The sequence below is a fragment of the Mercenaria mercenaria genome, chromosome 1 (genome assembly GCF_021730395.1).
Source record: "Mercenaria mercenaria strain notata chromosome 1, MADL_Memer_1, whole genome shotgun sequence".
Taxonomy (NCBI): domain Eukaryota; kingdom Metazoa; phylum Mollusca; class Bivalvia; order Venerida; family Veneridae; genus Mercenaria; species Mercenaria mercenaria.
This window is the reverse complement of record NC_069361.1, coordinates 34,905,338-34,923,034: the sequence shown is the minus strand read 5'-3', so window position 1 is coordinate 34,923,034 and position 17,697 is coordinate 34,905,338. Positions and strand designations below refer to the sequence as shown.

The 17,697-nt window shown below is 36.3% G+C and overlaps 1 long non-coding RNA gene across 1 annotated transcript; it reads left to right on the top strand.

Annotated features, from left to right (window-relative positions):
• The first annotated feature begins 1,216 nt into the window (after nucleotides 1–1,216).
• On the top strand, nucleotides 1,217–17,339 carry LOC123545690 (uncharacterized). Its single transcript, XR_008371080.1, has 5 exons — nucleotides 1,217–1,688; nucleotides 2,690–2,777; nucleotides 3,608–3,686; nucleotides 12,481–12,556; nucleotides 17,160–17,339. It is a non-coding gene; the product is annotated as an uncharacterized LOC123545690 (long non-coding RNA).
• Nucleotides 17,340–17,697: the final 358 nt, after the last annotated feature.

Below are 17,697 nucleotides of genomic sequence, written 5' to 3'. Positions count from 1 at the left end.
CATTTTGTGTCCGCTCTATATCTCCTAAACCCCTTGAAGGAATTTTATAAAACTTGGGTCAAATGATTACCTCATCAGAACGATGTGCAGAAATTATGAGTCAGCCATGCCAGCTCAAGGTCAAGGTCACAACTAAGGGTTGAGGGTTTGAGCCTTCCATTTGGTGTCCACTCTGTATCTCCTTAACCCCTTGAAGGATTTTCATCAAACTTGGGTCAAATGATCACCTCATCAACAACTCATGAGTCAGCCATGTCAACTCAAGGTCAAGGTCACAACTGAAGGTCAAAGGTTTCAGCTCTGTATCTCCTAAACCCCTTGAAGGATTTTCATGAAACTTTGGTCAAATGATCACCTCATCAAGACGTTGTGCAGAATTCATGAGTCAGCCATGTCAGTTCAAGGTCAAGGTCACAGCTAAAATCAAAAGTTTTACCCTTTCACTATCCATAGCAGTGGCGGGGCATTTAGCTGTCTTTCAGACTGCCTTGTTTTGTTTGTTTCACAGGTCAAAGTTTTTCAACGAAAATACACAAATTATGAGCTGTAAAAAATATCTTCGCAATTTGAAAAAAATAATCCTACTACCACACCACATCAAGATATTTATTACATGACTCTTTGTATAAATCACCGGTCTATAGTTTGTAATATTGACCTATCAATAGCTCTACACCGGTGTGCTGTGTAAAAGTCAAAATTTGAAGATATGAAACCTGCGAATATGTATTTATGACGTCATGTAATTAAATACAAAGTGAGTGGCTTGTCGATAAATTGTCAATTACACCTAAAACACTGACATGAAATTAGTGTATCAAGCAGAGAACCTTAATTTTGGGGAAGGGAGATCAAAGCTCCTCACGTGCTGTAGTACAGGAGACAGATACAAGAAATATAACCCCGTTTGGACCACAGAGGCGTCCTATGGACAAGGAACAGAAAGGAAACTTGAAAATCTCAATATACTGGTACTTTTTATTATATGTGTGTGATGAGAATCGTAGCAAGGTTTTTTGCGTCAGGCGTAAAAGGAAAGTCGCACGTATATCTTTTTTAAGGCGCATGCACGCTTTAAAAAGCCGTACCTACGTTATTCAATGCGTTTTGTATGCTACGAAAAGTCGCAAGTACGCTTTTAAACTTCTTTAAGTCTTTCGTAAACCGAGCGTGCACATATTTTTTTTCACAGACATCAATCTGAAAAGGTTACATTCCATGTTTACTAAATGCATATAAATCAACAACGTTGAAGAAGTGGCGGAAGATGATGTAAGCGCATGTGTGCGGATGCGCTCCCAGAAAAAAATATTTTTTTTTTAATTTTCGAAACCTCAGCTACGGCCTGTCGGATATGGGCCATGAGGTGTCATCCCGGAGTTGAAAATCTTGTTTGAAAAGAATCCGGCTTAATCATGTAACGTGAGAAAAATCAACTTGGTAAATGAGGAAGGCATAAATTGTAACACAGCACAGCGGTGCGGTGCAACGACCCGGTAAGCCTGATGAACTCGTACAAAACATGTTTGACACAGTCTCACACAATTCACTCACCCTTTGTAAATCAATCAACACGTTTTTCCCGAGGCAATGCCTATGTTCAGTTCACATAGCACGTGATTTTTATGACTACATATTGTTATTGTTGGCGCTAGCGCGGATATATTCAAAGTGACACGTCTAAAAAGGTATGTACATTTTTTTCTTCCTCTATTTTTTTTTCTCTGTTTTCTTTCTGTTTCTGTCGTTCTTCTTTTTCTCTTTTCTTCCGATACATATATTAGTTATTCATTTCGTGTTTACCACATATTTTTAGCTGTGATAAAAATCCTGCAAATTCGACTGTAGTGTAAACAATGGAAACTATTTATAGAGAAATAGCTTATGCAACTGCTTTCTCAGTTCTGCGGATTGATAAAAAAAGAATAATACATCAGAATTTTCATAGTTTTAATTGATCAACTCGGAGTGAAAAACATCGGGAGAGAGACCATGATTATGCTCAAACTTACGTATATATGATGGAATTTCTGCGTGTACATGTTCCTATTTTCTGAAATGAACGATAACTATGGAAATAGCCAAAATATGTTTTGTGCAAATGTATTTTTTTAATGGGAACATTGTTGATCGCGCAAACAACCTCACACCCATGAAAAAAGTGTTTTTGGGGACGCATGGTATAGCTTCCTGCCCCAGGTCCAACCCCTGTCTATCATCAAAATGCATTGTACAAAATTCGAAGAAAATGTTTATTTGAAACTTTCTTATTACTTACTGAATGAAACTTTACGGCGTCTTTTGACAAATATCAAAACTATTTTGGTCAAATTCCGAGGGTTTTCTTATCCTACACTCAACAACATTCCTAATCGGTCAGTTTTTATTGTATTACTATTTTGTTAATAATGCAAGTAAAATAGGTACTGCAGCTAATTCTTCATTTATTTTTGACCGAATCACCACCAAAGTAACCGCTTTAGGCGTTTTGGCCAGTTTAGCATATTTTGCACGTGCATGGCATGTACACCAATATACACGTGTTAATGAATACTTTTGGCATTACTGACGAAAGTCCTACTAGAAAAACACATATCATCGTTAAATTGACTAAAATAATAAAATAACTTTGATAGTTTTAATTGCAAGTGAGACATTTATGTTTAACAAAGTCTTATTTCTTTTTTAGGTTGTGTCTTTGTGGCAGAGATAAAGTGGTGTATATAAGATCATAGATGGGTCCACGTGGTTTCAGATTTCTACTGTAGGGTAAAAAGGTGCGTATGTTGTCTTACTTTCTGTGTTTGAAATTTCTAAAGGCAACACTACGATAAATATTTGTTTCTGTTCTTACACACTCCTTTCTGTATTTCATATCCTTAGTAAGGTAAACGAAAATCTAGATAATGATATAAAATGAATGACCGACATTCAACTAAATTAACATTTGACCAATATTTGATTTTTAGCTCATCTGATTTTTTGGGGAAAAAATGATGAGTTATTATCATCACCTGATCGGCGTCGGCGTTGCCAGGTTAAGTTTTATGTTAAGGTCAGCTTTTCTCATAAACTATAAAAGGCATTGCTTTGAAACTTGCAACACTTGTTCACCATCAATAGCTGACCCTGTATAGCAAGAAACCTAACTCTATCCTGCTTTTTGCAAGAATTATGACCCTTTTTGGACTTAGAAAATCATGGGTAGGACAATTTTTCTATTATACAAAAAATCAACAAAAAAGTTGGTTGTCGAGGCGTTGCCATGGAAGTAAATACTTTAGAATAGTTTTACATACAAAATGAGATAAGCCCGCGCGCTTAGCTCGATAGGGAGAGCGTAGGTTTACGGATCGCCGGGTCGTGACGGGGGCGTATGTTCTCCGTGACGACTTCAAATTTTGATGAAAGACATTGTGTCTAAAATCATTCGTCCTCCACCTCTGATTCATGTAGGCAAGTTGGCAGTTATTTGCGAAGAACAGGTTTGCACTGATCATAATCCAGGAACACTGGTTAGGTTAATTGAAATACTGTTGAAAAAAGGCGTTAAAAAAGAGATATTTAGGTAGAGCAACATTATGTTTTCTGTTTTCTTGCTATGTAGGTTGTGTTCAAGTGACAAAGTTCAAGATCAAAGAAACAGATCACGGGTGGATGTGTTTTTCAAATATGGAATATTAAATGTATGTATTTTACCCCTTTTTATCTGGATTTTTAAGGCAAAACTGATTTATATTTGCTTCAGTTCTTACACATGTCTTTCTGTATTTTATACAATTAACAGTGTTACAATGGAAACATACATCTACATTCTGATATAGGTGCTATAAATGAATGACCGATTCTGTAATATTGTTCATGGATTGCCTTCATTGATTTTGAGTCATTTGTCTAATAAAGGTGATGTTGCCATGAAAACGTGTTTTATGAAACAGTTGTATGGCAAGTGAGTCATTCAAGTTTAACAAAATCATGTTTTTGTCCCCCGACGAAAGTAGGAGGAATATAGTTTTGGCGTTGTCCGTCCGTCTTTCCGTCCGTCCGGAGCCATATCTAGGAAATAGTTGGGAATATTTATATAAAACTCCATATACATGTTCACCACTATGAGTTTTTGCGGCCCGCCAAGTGTCAGTCAGAATTTAAATTGAAATTTAAACAGACTTTAGATCACCATAATGTGGTTGTGAACACACGATTTCGTTCAGATTTATTTTGTAAACTAAGAGTTATTGCCCTTTAATCGTAAAAATCCACATATTTGTAGGCCTACATAACAAACTTACCATTTGGTAGAATTTCATTAAATTTCTTTCATTCTTTTCCGTGAACATTTATTGTAAACATGTGAAGTTGTGTACCCACACCTGGTCACCCCCTTACCTTGATCACACCCCTCCCCCCCCCCCCCCCCCCCCATCCAAAAAAAATCCTTATTTTAGATTTTTTTTACAAACGTCATATACATGTTCACCACTATAGGGTTATGGGGCCCATCAAGTTTCAGTCGGATTGCGCGCCCAAGTAACACCAGAGTTATGGCCCTTAGAAGTTGCTAGTGTTAACTGTAAAGGGTACTATAAATATGGCAATTTCTGCATCATAACTTTTGATATATTTGACCTAGAACTATGAAACTTAAAGAGAATTTAGAACACCATAATGTAGTTGTGCACACACAATTTCGTACGGATTTCTTTTGTAACTTCAGAGTTATTGCCCTTTAATTATCTAAAAATCCAAATATTTGTACATAACAAACTTACTATTTGGCAGAATTTCATTAAATTTCTTTCATTTCTTTTCCCTGAACATTTATTATTAACGTGTAAAGTTGTTCACCCACACCTGGTCACCCACTTGCCTTGGTCACACCCCCTCCCCGTCCCAACACACCTTCCCCCCTACACACCCCTAAAACATTTTTAGCTCCACTATTCGGAGAATACGGGGGCTATACTACTCACCCCGGCGTCGGCGTGACCCTTCTTCTTTCGGCAACCTTTGTTTTTCTGTCATATCTTTGTTACTATTAAATAAAAATGATAATACACTAGTGTAATAAAGCTTTGACGTCGACGTCATTTATAGTACAGGCGACGTCGGTCAAATTGTCTTGTTTATATAGTACAAGAAAGTCGAATTTTTCATGTTTCGACAAAAAAGGCTAACATGTGATAAAAAGAATATTACATTTGTGACTTTCCACATTGAATTTATTAAACGAGTTGAATAAAATTGATAAAATGCTCGGCAGAGCCTCGCATTTTATTATTTTATTCAACTCGTTTAATAAATTCAATATGAAAAGACACTCATGTAATATCCTCTATGTAACTTCACATAAACATTGTCCAGTATACAAGCAATGTATGAGTAGGGGCTGAGCCCATTATACCCAAGGTCAAGGTCATTAAGGTCTTATACTTAGGTTATTTTTAAGATTCAAGTTTTTCGGCAACCTTTGTTTTTCTGTCATAACTTTGTTACTTTTGCTTATTAGTAGAGCAGCAAACCCCCAGTTTTAGCATTCAACCTGGCCACCAAAAGTTACAAAATATGTCATGTACCAAAATGTTTGGCAGGGTCTGAAGTTTATTGGACTGCCGGCATAAATTGCAAATTTTTGGTGCGGACCGAGAAATCCAAGATGGCGTCCAAGATGGCCGCCATTTTAGTCTTTATACGTAGATTTGAAAATAAGGCTAGTAAATATTTATAAAGAAAACACAAGTGACTTAACCACATACAAGTATCTAAACTAAGAAAGTGTTGAATAATTGTTATATTCTCGAGGTCACTCAAGGTCAGGTCAAGGTCATACTTAAGGTCAAAAGGTCAAAATCTGTCTAAAATCACTGTTTTAGCTACAATCATTTTTATTTTCTCCAAACTGAATTACGTAATATGTCATTTCTCATATCAGAGTAGATCTGTGTGTACTGCAGTTTCATTTGCAATATTTTACAGGAGTACATTTGGTTACTATGGTTACCATAGTTGAAACTAAATACGTTCAATATAGCCGTTATTTCAGATCTATTTGGTGGATTCATGTACAAGTTTTTGCAAAGAACAAATGTTACAAATTTACTTCTGTTGTGTGTAGTAAGAAGAAGTGATATAATTTTGGTACTGGTCAATGTCATTTCAAGGTCAAGGTCAAGGTCAAAATAGACCAAAATTACTTTTTCACTTACAAATTGAGAGGATAGATCTGGTAACTATAGTAACACCTAAATTATGTTCTTCACTATAGCCGGAATTTTATATCTATTAGGCAGATTTAGATATACTTATGAAGAAAAGGCATGTAACAGAAAACCTGTTTTTTTTTTCTGAAAGACAGTTTTTAACATACAGAATATTCTGGTCCATGGTCAATGTCATTGCAGTGGTTTAAAATGGCCGCTATTGCTGTCCTTTTAGGTTGCGTCAAAAATAAGGTTTATAAATATCAATGAAGAAAACACATATGACCTAATGGCATACAAGGTCATACACAAGGTCAAATAGGTCTAAAATTACCGTTTCAGCTGCAACTTTTCTTCATTCCGAGACTCCAAAATGAATATCATTACAGTTTATTTTTCATATGGCAGACTATGCTTGTGTGTATGACAATTCATTTGCATTATTTTAGGGAGAAAAATTTTGTTACCATATACAGTTACCATGGTGAAACCAAATGCGTTTCAATATAGCCACTAGTTTAGATCTAGTTAGTGGAAACCGGTCACGGCCATTTTCAAGGTCATATTCAAAGTCAAAGGGTGAAAATAGCCTAAAATCATCTAAACCCTATACACATTTTCAATATTTTAAATTCCGCAAATGTTCATATTAAAGATTGTATATTTGTTTAAACATATATAATGATACATATTTTGCTTGTTTGGCTGTGTAGAAGACAATTATTGTAGACGTCAAGATCACGAATTTAATATATGGTTTGCGGTGAGCCATAATGATATATTACAAAATATTGCAGATATCACACTTCCTTTAGCATTTTTAACCACATATTATAAAAGACATTTTCCAATCCAAAGGAAGTATTTCTTTGTACTGTTAGTTGATATTTCATCTCAGCATAAACATTATCTTCAAATCTTTTTAAGCTTATCTGATTTTGTGAAAAAAAAAAGATGAGTTATTGTCATCACTTGATCGGCGTCGGCGTTGCCTGGTTAAGTTTTATGTTTAGGTCAGCTTTTCTCCTAAACTATCAAAGCTATTGCTTTGAAACTTGGAATACGTGTTCACCATCATAAGCTGACCCTGTACAGCAAGAAACATAACTCCATCCTGCTTTTTGCAAGATTTATGGCCCCTTTTGTACTTAGAAAATATCAGTTTTTCTTGGTTAAGTTTTATGTTTAGGTCAGCTTTTCTCCTAAACTATCAAAGCTATTGCTTTGAAACTTGCAACACTTATTCGCCATCATAAGCTGACTCTGTACATCAAGAAACATAAACTCCATCCTGCATTTTGCAAGATTTATGACCAATTTTGGACTTAGAAAATATCAATTTCTTGGTTAAGTTTTAGTTTAGGTCAACCTTTTCTCTTAACTATCAAAGCTATTGCTTTGAAACTTGCAACACTTGTTCACCATCATAAGCTGACCCTGTACAACAAGAAACATAACTCCATCCTGTTTTTTTTCAAGAATTATTGCCCCTTTTGGACTTAGAAAAATCAGTTTTCTAGGTTGAGTAATATGTTTAAGTCAGCTTTTCTCCTAAACTATTCAAGCTATTGCTTTGAAACTTGCAACAGTTGTTCACCGTCATAAGTTGACTATGTACATCAAGAAACGTAACTCCATCCTGCTTTTTGCAAGAATTATGGCCCTTTTTGGACTTAGAAAATCATGGGTAGGACAATTTTTCTATTATACAAAAAAAAAAATCAGATGAACGTCAGCACCCGCAAGGCGGTGTTCTTGTGATATCTATCAATTTCCGTCGGCTTCAACATCTACAAACGTAAAATGGTTGTACAAAGGCAGATCTTTTGTGGTAACAGATGACACCAGCATAAAATATTTTGCAAGTCACTGGAAATTGACACTGCTAATGGCTTTTCACCTTCAAATTGCCACTTGTTCTATTTATAGTTAAACTCTGGTAGTTATTTACATCCAACTTAAATTTGCAGTTTCAGGAAACATGAAATCAAACAATAAAGCAAATTTATTAGATACCAAGTTTCAATTTGTATTGGCCAACAAATCACCATAGATTTTCAAACAAGAAAAGGTTTTCAAAAACAGAGGGTCTATATCTTTCTATTGTAACATTGCCAGTATCTCAATATTTCTTAAATCCTAATTGGGAGTATTGCATGGTCTAAAAGTGCTATGCTAACCTTAAATTAAGAAAAAGCTTCAGAATAAGACTGTATTCACCCAGTTGTTCTTAAGCGCTTTGGGTAGAAATTGTTGATGTTCTGGTAATAATTGTCCAAACCTCTCTCCTGTGGTTACTAGCCTAGCGGATTAGTCCCACTGCTCAAAGAGGGAGACCCAAGTAACTTAACAGACTCTTGGCTTATGTCTATGTTTTGGTTAAGCTTTCGCTCACCTTACGTAACACAACATTCTTCATGACCTCCAACATGGCTTTCATGACAAAGCATTGTCTGACTCAGCTGATCGTATTTAATTTAACAGATGAAATGACTAGAAACATCACCATTTATAAACAAACTAACTTGATCTTGCTAGACCTAAGTTTAGTATTTCAAAAGGTAAACCACTAAAACTTCTTCTAAAGGCGTATGCCTACAATTTCTCGAGTGGCGTGTGGCATTCCTACTCAATAGATTCTCTTACTTCATACAATAGAAATAAGTTTGTAACATTTGTTCTTTTCAAAAACTTGTACATGAATCCACCAAAGCTATATATTAAACAGTTTAGACAAAATATGGAATGGTTTGCAAAAGTTAACTAATTTCTGTGTCAAAGAAGGGCCATAACTGAGCTACAGTACTTGTCCTAGTTATGTAGTCTTGCCTACATTTGTAGCTATGATGGTAAACAAGTGGTCAAAGCCATTTGACAAACATGTTTGACAAAATATGACCGGTATGAAAAATTTAACTGATTTCCAAGTCCATAAAGGGCCATAATTCAGCCGAAATAGTTGAACTATTGCCTAAAGATGGAAATCATGATGAAAAGCAAGTGTTCAAAGTTTCAAAACCACATGTCAAATACAAATAGTTTTGACGAAACATGTACGATGTACGAAAACCGAACCAATATCAAGTCCAAAAAGGGGAATAATTCAGTCAAAATGAAATAGAGTTAAGTACTCTTGCTACAGATAGATATAATCTGAAAAGTAAATCCCTCGAAAGCACCGAAAACAATGCAAACAGTGAAAATTGCAGACTCGGTTTGATTGAGTCTGTTCATGAACAGTAATGGAAAACGCAACACTGCCCACGCCCCCTAGCACCGGCTTAAGCAGTATTCAGACTAATATAATAAAGAAGTGTTCAAAGTTACAAAGCCACATGTCAAATAGATGATGCAAAACATGGACTTGTATGTAATCTGAACCAATTTCAAAGATCAAAACGAGCTATAATTCAGCCAAAATACTTGACAGAGTTATGTACTCTTGCTTACTGGTAGGTACTGTTATAATAAACAAAGTTACAAAGCCACATTTCAAATAGTTTTTAACAAAACATGGACTTGTACGAAATCTGAACCAATTTTTAAATCCAAAAGGAGCCATAATTCAGCCAAATTACTTGACAGAGTTATGTACTCTTGCCTACGGGTAGAAACTAATATATTTAAACAATGTTCAAACTTTTAAAGCCACAGTCATGTCAAATAGTTGTTAGAAAACATTGACTTATCATTAAATAGCTTCAAATGCAAATTTAACTTTAGGCTTCATAAAAAACATCACAATAACCAGTGAAAATGTCAAAACTCTAGGAAATAAATATGAATATAATAGAATAGAGAAAAGTGGAAACTTCACAGGTCACTCAACACGACAAAAACGAAAATGTTGCAGGCTCGGTTTAATTGATGTCTTTTTGGAAACGAAACAATTTAATAGATAAAAAATGATATAAATGATAATGGTTATTTTGACATTTTATTCTTAATATGTATGACCTTAAAAATTATCTTGATAAACCTAAAATATAACATATTTTAAACATTTGAGTATACTGCAAATATATCTTAATTAAGATTGCAAATGAAATTGTAAAACACATAGGTCTATTCTGAAATGAAAATCTGTACCATTTGAAAAAGAATGAAAACGTGTGTATGGTGTCACGGTACGAACTTTGTCACGTAAGGGGAGAAGATGTTTCCGGCAGCCAGTTAGCTCGGTTGGAGAGCACTCGACCTGTAAGCGGGGGTTCCCGGTTCGAGCCCCGGGCTGACTGCATTTTTATCTCACCCTGTGACATAATGGCGTCCAACATTGGACCGTGGCATGCTTGCTTGGTCAGTCTTACGACGCTTGCAATATTATATACCTCCGGAATTCGAGGACGAATTTCCATTTTTTTTTTGGTGGGGGGGGGGGGGGTATATGTCACGATACGAACTTGGTCACGTTAGGGGAGAAGATGTTTCAGACAGCCGGTTAGCTCGGTCGGTAGAGCTCTCGCCCTGTAAGCGGGGGGGTCCCGGGTTCGAGCCCCGGACTGACTGCACATTTGTCTCACCCTGTGACAATGGTATATTAAAAAGTGTTTTTATGTGTCCTTTTTGCTATTTTGACCAACTATCCTTGAATGACCTCAATCACTTTCAACAATGTAACATTTAAAAGAATCTTTCACTACAACCAATTAAAAGGAGTTTGTAAAATGTGTTGTTTTTTCACATTTGTATGTGATTGCACCAACTAGATCTTAATAACCGATATATTAGAACCAATTTTGTTTCACCATGGTAACCATGTTAGGCAAATGTACACCTCTAAAATATTGTAAATGAAATTGTCATGCACACAAACTTGTTCTAATATGAAAAATTACCAGTAATGTCATAGAATCTGGAGAGAATGTAAAACGATTGCAGATAAAACAGTAATTTTAGACATTTTTGACCTTTTGACCTTGCCTACGGCCTTAAACTGACCTTGAGTGACCTCAGAAATAAAACACGATTTTACACATTGCTAGTTTAAATACTTGTATACAGTTAAGTTACATAGTTTTTCTTCATAAATTATTTACATCCTTATCTTTAAATTTACCTATAAAATCTTAAAATGGCGGCCATCTTGGACGCCATCTTGGATTTCTCGGTCCGCACCAAAAATTCGCAATTTATGCCGGCAGTCCGATAAACTTCAGACCCTGCCAAACATTTTGGTATATGACATGTTTTGTAACTTTTTGTGGCTAGGTTACTCATTAACTAAGCCATTTATTAGGTTTTGCTGCTCTACTATATATCTTACTGTAAGTTCTCATAAACATTATCCAGCATACAAACATAGTATATACAGGGGCTAGGCCCATTATACCCAAGGTCAAGGTCACAAAGAAGTTATACTTGGAATTATTTTCATGTTAATTTTTTTCGAAAGCTTTATTAATAGACAAATCTTTGGTACTCCAAAAGATAATGACTTGAAATTAAAAAAATATTTGTTTATCATCATCATCTGCATGTGTGGTTACATACCCCATAACTCTGATTGTATTTTTGATAGAATTATGCCCCTTTTGTACTTAAACCTTTTTTGCAATCTTTGATTTCTTGATGTAACTTTAATGCAATATAAGATAAAACTTAAATGTATCTATATCACCATCATCTGCATGTGTGATAACAATCCCCATAACTCTGATTTGTATTTTTGACCAAATTATGCCCCTTTTATACTTAAATTCTTTTAACAAATTTCGATTTCTGAACATATCTTTGGTACTATATAAGATAATGACTTGAAACTCAAAATATATCTTTATCATCATCATCTGCATTTGTTATAACAATCCTAATGACTCTAATTTGTGTATTTGATGGAATTATGCCCCTTGGTGTATCTTCCTTTTATAGAAGAGGTCTCTTATTCAGACAAATATTCATTTTACTGTCAAATCCCCAAATGGTGGAGCGCGCTGTCTTACGGACAGCTCTTGTTTTTTCATGCCTTATTTTAGACTTTATTTCAAACCTTCCATGAATATTTATCAACATGCAAGTTGCACCACTCCCCCACCTCGCATTTCAATTAACTGCATTTAATTTTAAAAGCTAAGCTTATTACAGTAACATCCCATTTAAAATAGATTCTTTAGTCAGGATCAAAGTATTATACATTTATTATGTAAATTGATTTTGACTAATGAAATTATTATTAACATCCTGAACTTTTTGCCCGATATATTTTTTTGCTATTCCTCACCACAAACCCTTTCGGCGGGGGATACCAATTCATTGAATTTGCTTGTTTTTCTTGCATTTTAAGTTGTGTTTTAGTGGCAAAGATCAAGCACAACATACAGATCATCGACAAAGGTGTTGTTAGATCTGGAGCACAAACGGTATGCATATTTTCCTATATTCTTTGTCTAGAATTTCTGAAAGCAACACTAGAATTAGTATTTGTTTCTGTTCTTAAGCATGCCTTTTTGTGCCCCCATGCGTGGTGGGGGCATATAGATTTGGTCTTGCCCGTCCGTGCGTCCGTCCGTCAGTCTGAAGTTCGTGACGCGCCTAGTTAAAAAAGTATTTGATATAAATTGATGAAACCTTGCATGAGTCTTTATCATGATATGAACTTGCGCACCTCCTATTTTTATGCCCCCAGCATCTACTGATGCGGGAGGCATATAGTGATTGTCCTGTCCGTCCGTCCGTTAGTCCGTTCGTTCGACCGTCCGTTCGTACGAGGTTAACCAAATGAGACTGTTTCGTCTAGCATCAATACCCCTTACTAGAATGACTTGATACTAATGCAGATGAAACATGTGACCATTCCTCATCTTCAGACATCACCTGACCTGAGTTTGACCTTGACCTTGAACTTGACCTCGTGTTAGACTTAGGTTGCTTTGTATCGACAAGGATGCCATCGGGGGCATCGAGCGTTTATTGAGTGCAGCTTCTTGTTCATCTGGCTCCGCCCCCTATTTTTAGAGTTATGACCCCTGAAATAGTCAAAAATGCACATTTCACCTTGTGACACTCCTAGCTCCAAAGTATTTGATATAGATTCATGAAACCTTGCATGAGTCTTAATCATGATATGAACTTGTGCACCTTCTATTTTTAATCCCCCGCCATAAGTAGTGGGGGTGGGTATAGGAATGGTCTCCGTCCGTCCTTCCGCCCTTCCGTCCGTCCTTCCGCCTGTCCGTAACACTTTCGTGTCCGCTCCATATTTCCGAAACCCCTTGAAGGATTTTCATGAAACTTGGGTCAATGATGACCTCATCAAGACGATGTGCAGAACCAATGAGCCAGCCTTGTCGGCTCTAGGTCAAGGCTACATCTCAAGGTCAAAGGTTTGAGCCTTTCACTTTGTGTCCGCTCTATATCTCCTTAACCCCTTAAAAGAATTTTATAAAACTTGGGTGAAATGATCACCTCATCAAGACGATGTGCAGAACCCATGCCGGCTCAAGGTCAAGGTCACAACTTAGGGTTGAGGGTTTGAGCCTTCTATTTTGTATTCACTCTATATCTCCTAAACCCCTTGAAAGATTTTCATCAAACCTGGGTCAAATGATTACTTCATCAAAGCAATGTGTAGAACTTATGAGTCAGCCATGCCGGCTCAAGGTCAAGGTCACAACAGAAGGTCAAAGGTTTGAGCCTTCCATTTTGTGTCCACTCTGTATCTCCTAATTCCCTTGAAGGATTCATATGAAACTAGGGTCAAATGATCACCTCAAGGCAATGTACAGAACTCATGAGTCAGCCATGCCGGCTCAAGGTCAAGGTCACAACTCAAGGTCAAAGGTTTTAGCCTTCCATTTCGTGTCCGCTCTCTAGCTCCTAAACCCCTTGAAGAACTTTTATAAAACTTTGGTCAAATGATCACCTCATTAAAACTATGTGCAGAACTTATGAGTCAGCCATATCGGCTCAAGGTCAAGGTCACAACTTAGGGTGACAGGTTTGAGCCTTCCATTTTGTGTCCACTCTGTATCTCGTAAACCCCTTAAGGAGGATTTTAATCAAACTTGGGACAAATGATCACCTCATCAAGAAATGAGTCAGCCATGTCAGCTCAAGGTCAAGGTCACTACTCAAGGTCAAAGGTTTGAGCTCTGTATCTCCTAAACCCCTTGAAGGATTTTCATTAAACTTGGGTCAAATGATCACTTCATCAAGACGTTGCGCAGAATTCATGAGTCAGCCGTGTCAGTTCAAGGTCCAGGTCACAGCTAAAGATCAAGGGTTTACTCTTTCACCATCCGTAGCAGTGGCGCGGGATTTAGCTGTCTTTCAGACTGCCTTGTTTATTTTGGTCTGCCCCCAACTTTTTGAGTTATGGCCCCTGAAATAGATAAAAATGCCCATTTTCACCTTGTGACGTGCCTAGCTCAAAACGTATTTCATATAAATTGATTAAATCTTATATAAGTCTTTATCATGATATGAACTTGTGCACCTCTTATTTTTTGTCTGGCTTCGCCCCCTAGTTTTTAGCTCACCTGTCACATAGTGACAAGGTGAGCTTTTGTGATCACCCTTTGTCCGTCGTCCGTCGTCCGTGCGTGCGTCGTTCCGTTAACAATTTCTTGTCTGCGCGATAGTGGTTTCATTTATGATTTTATTTTAACCAAACTTGCACACAACTTGTATCACCATAAGATCTCGGTTCCTTTCTTGAACTGGCCAGATCCTATTATGGGTTCCAGAGTTATGGCCCCTGAAAGGGCCAAAATAAGCTATTTTGACCTTGTCTGCACAATAGCAGCTTTATTTATGATTTGATTTTTACCAAATTGGCACACAACTTGTATCACCATAAGATCTTGGTTCCTTTCTTGAACTGGCCAGATTCCATTATGGGTTCCAGAGTTATGGTCCCTGAAAGGGTCAGAATTAGCTATTTTGACCTTGTCTGCACAATAGCAGCTTCATTTATGATTTTATTTTAACCAAACTTGCACACAACTTGTATCGCTATAAGATCTTGGTTCCTTTCTTGAACTTTCTAGATTCCATTATGGGTTCTAAAGTTATGGCCCCTGAAAGGGCCAAAATCAGCAATTTTGACCTTTTCTGCACAATAGCAGCTTCATTTATGATTTAAATTTAATCAAACTTGCACAAAACTTGTGTTGCCATAAGATCTCAGTTCCTTTGTTGAACCGGCCAGATCCCCTAATGGGTTCCAGAGTTATGGCCCCTGAAAGGACCAAAATTAGCTATTTTGACCTTGTCTGCACAATAGCAACTTCATTTATGATTTGATTTTAACCAAACTTGCACACAACTTGTATCACCACAAGATCTTGGTTCCTTTCTTGAACTGGCCAGATTCCTTCATGGGTTCCAGAGTTATGGCCCCTTAAAGGTCCAAAATTGTCTTTTGCAGCCATATAGAGACTTCATTTATGGTTTTATTTGATACAGACTTCCAAAATATCTTCAACAACAATAAATCCTGGATTCCATTACAAATCAGATCCAGTCGTAGTTTCCAGAGTTATTTTATATATGATTACCTCCCCTGATTGTAGTCAAAATGGATTTATATCAGTAAGTACTTATAGGACTTATATGGAATTTCCATATTGTCATTAGTTGGACTGAGCCAATCAGGGTAGATAACTATGGACTGATTTTATGTCAAATTACCTCCCTTTATTTCAAATTAAAATGGGTATATTTCCGTAACTAATGAAGATAGTGATCTGAAAATTCATTTACGTCAACAGATTTATTTGGCAGATCCTTCTTTTGTTCACTTACAATAATTTTCTTTTTGATTACTTCCCTTTTACGTTACTATAAATAGCTTATTTATAGTAACTTTTTTATTATTGGCCGTAGGGAAAACCCGAGACCACTTTTCTGTGGTACAACATGGATGGTACCTCCAATTTTTAGGTGTATTTTGACATATCTGTACCTTGTAAGAATTTTGTTTTTCTGTTTGGTTAAATTTCTTACTTTGTTGTTCCTGTCCTTTGGACTTAGATATTTTTTCTGAGGACCTTGTTATCCTCAAGTGCAATGATAACAGGTGAGCGATATAGGGCCATCATGGCCCTCTTGTTTAGAGTTATGGCCACTGAAATAGTCAAAATGTACATTTTCACCTTGTGACGTACCTAGCTCAAAAAGTATTTTATATGAATTGATTAAACCTTGTATTAGTCTTTGTCATGATATGAACCTGCGCACCTTCTTTTTTTGTCTGGCTCCACCCCCTATTTTCAGAGTTATGGCCCTGAAATAGTCAAAAATGCACATTTTTACCTTTTGACGCACCTAGCTCAAAAAGTATTTAATATAAATGGTTGAAAACTTGCATAAGTCTTTATCATGATATAAACTTGCACACCTTCTATTTTTTTGGCCGAGTCCACCCCCTATTTTTAAAGTTATGATCCCTGAAATAGTAAAAATATGCACATTTTCACCTAATTATGTGCCTAGCTCAAAAAGTATTTAATGTAAATTCACGAAACCTTGCTAGAGTCTTTATCATGATGTGACCTTTCACATTTGGCATTCTTCTTGACAATCTTTGTGCTTATTACAGAGTAATGACCCTTGAAATAGCCAAAATAGTTGACTTTTTGTTTGTGATGCTCATAGCTCAAAACTATATGGCCTAGAATAATGAATCCTTTTCATAAAATGTTTGTTTAGGCTAAACCCCATTAACACCGCAAACATTTGAATTATTGCCCCTTATTGGTGACAGATGTACCAATGGGGGCACACCCTGTGTCCTACAGACACATTCTTGTTGTATCTAAACACTCAAAAGGGTTACCATGGAAATGTACGCCTACATCTAAGTAGTGGTATCAATGGATGACACACGTCCAGAAGTACAGTTATATAGCAGATGCTGGGGCATATAGGGTGTGTATATTTACTTTTCTGTTCTTTAGGCTACACTGTAATATGTTTGTTTCTGTCTATACACGTACATTTCTGTATCTATACACTCAATAGGGCTACCATGGAAACGAACCTCTACATCTAGGCAGTGAGGCAAATGGAAAACAAACGTTCAGATCTACAAAGTTGTACGGCAGATTCTGGAGTACAAAATTTGAGTATATTTACTTTTTTTTCTTGTTGTCACACTATATATATATTTATTTCTGTTCCTACACATGCATTTTTGCATTTATACACTCAACAGGGTTTTCATGGAAACATACATCTAGGCAGTGGTATAGATGGATGACCGACGTCTAGATCTGCAAAGTTATACAGCATATTTTGGAGAATACATGGTATGAAGTTTACTTTTAATTTCTTGTAACACTATAATACATTTGTTTCTGTCTTTACACATGCTTTCTGTATCTTATGCATTCAACAGGGTTACCATGGAAACGTATATATATACCTAAAGGCAATGATATAAACGGAATGCAGACGTTCAGATACACAAAGTTTTACAGCAGATGAAGCATGTAAGGTGTGTATGTTTACTTTTTCTTCGTTTTGGCAACATTGTTATGTTTGTTTTTGTTTTTACACA